Below are 998 nucleotides of genomic sequence, written 5' to 3'. Positions count from 1 at the left end.
AGGATGTTGGTCCTCTTGGACATGCTGCCACTGTTAAGTGTCATCATGTAGACAACTCACAGTGACTTTCAACAATCCATTGTATAGGTGATCATCTCTGGTTTTCCAAGGAAACCCAAACCTGTAGGCGGCGGGGCACACGCCCCCCCCACGCGTGGTGGAGCATGCGCCCTATCTTCCGTGCGGGAGGCCAGTGGGCACGCACCACCCCCTAGTGCGGGCGACTGGCGGGAGCTTGCCATCTCCCATGCGTCATCTCCCACGCAGGTGGCCGGTGGGCATGTATCATGTCGTGCGGGGGCAGCCATTGGGCGCCATCCCCCAGTGTGGGTGGCCAGCAGGTGGCCGTCATCTCACGCGCGGGCAACCAGTGGGGGTGCATACGAGCGTGCCATCCCCCAGCGCAGGCGGCTGGTGGGCGCACGTCATCTTGCAGGCGGGCGACCCCCGTGTCATCTCGTGCACAGGAAGCCGGCAGTTGCACACCATCCCCCAGAGTGGATGGCCAGCAGGCACGTGCCATCTCCCACACGTATGACTGGTGGGTGCGTACCATCCCCCAGGGTGGGCTGCCGGGAGCATGCAATCTTCCACATGGGTGGCTGGCAGGCCCAAGCTATCTCCCGAGTGTCGTCTCCCACACATGCGGCTGGCAGGCGTGTGTCATCTCGTGCGCGGGCAGCAGGTGGACGCGCGCCATCCCTCCGCCCGGGTGGCTGTTGGGCAAGTGCCATCTTCTACGTGAGTGGCCTGCGGGCGCAAGCCATCTCCCGCGGGTCATCTCCCACACGTTACTTCAATTTTGTCATTGTATGTGAATACATGGAGATTTTACCAGTTTAGAGTTAAAACTGACATAGAGTGCTAATTGCAAGGTATAATATTTTTGTTCAGATATCATGTATTTGCATATGAGTAGTTGGTGGTCTGTTCCACAATCAGCTCCTGGCCTAGTTTTCACAGCTGATATTGAGCTTCTCCAGCGGTTTTTTCCACAG

The 998-nt window shown here is 58.5% G+C and overlaps 1 pseudogene across 1 annotated transcript in view; it reads left to right on the top strand.

The window, feature by feature from the left end:
- The first annotated feature begins 287 nt into the window (after positions 1-287).
- The window catches only part of LOC102844378, an 18,277-nt pseudogene continuing 17,566 nt past the window's right edge, over positions 288-998 (top strand). The window contains exon 1 of the transcript XR_438939.1: positions 288-741. The product of XR_438939.1 is annotated as a cholinephosphotransferase 1-like (transcript). The remainder of the gene's footprint in view (positions 742-998) is intronic.

This window comes from Elephantulus edwardii, unplaced genomic scaffold, assembly GCF_000299155.1.
Source record: "Elephantulus edwardii isolate Elephantulus edwardi_28Jun2011 unplaced genomic scaffold, EleEdw1.0 scaffold00135, whole genome shotgun sequence".
Classification (NCBI taxonomy): Eukaryota; Metazoa; Chordata; class Mammalia; order Macroscelidea; family Macroscelididae; genus Elephantulus; species Elephantulus edwardii.
This window is presented reverse-complemented; position numbering and strand designations above follow the sequence as displayed.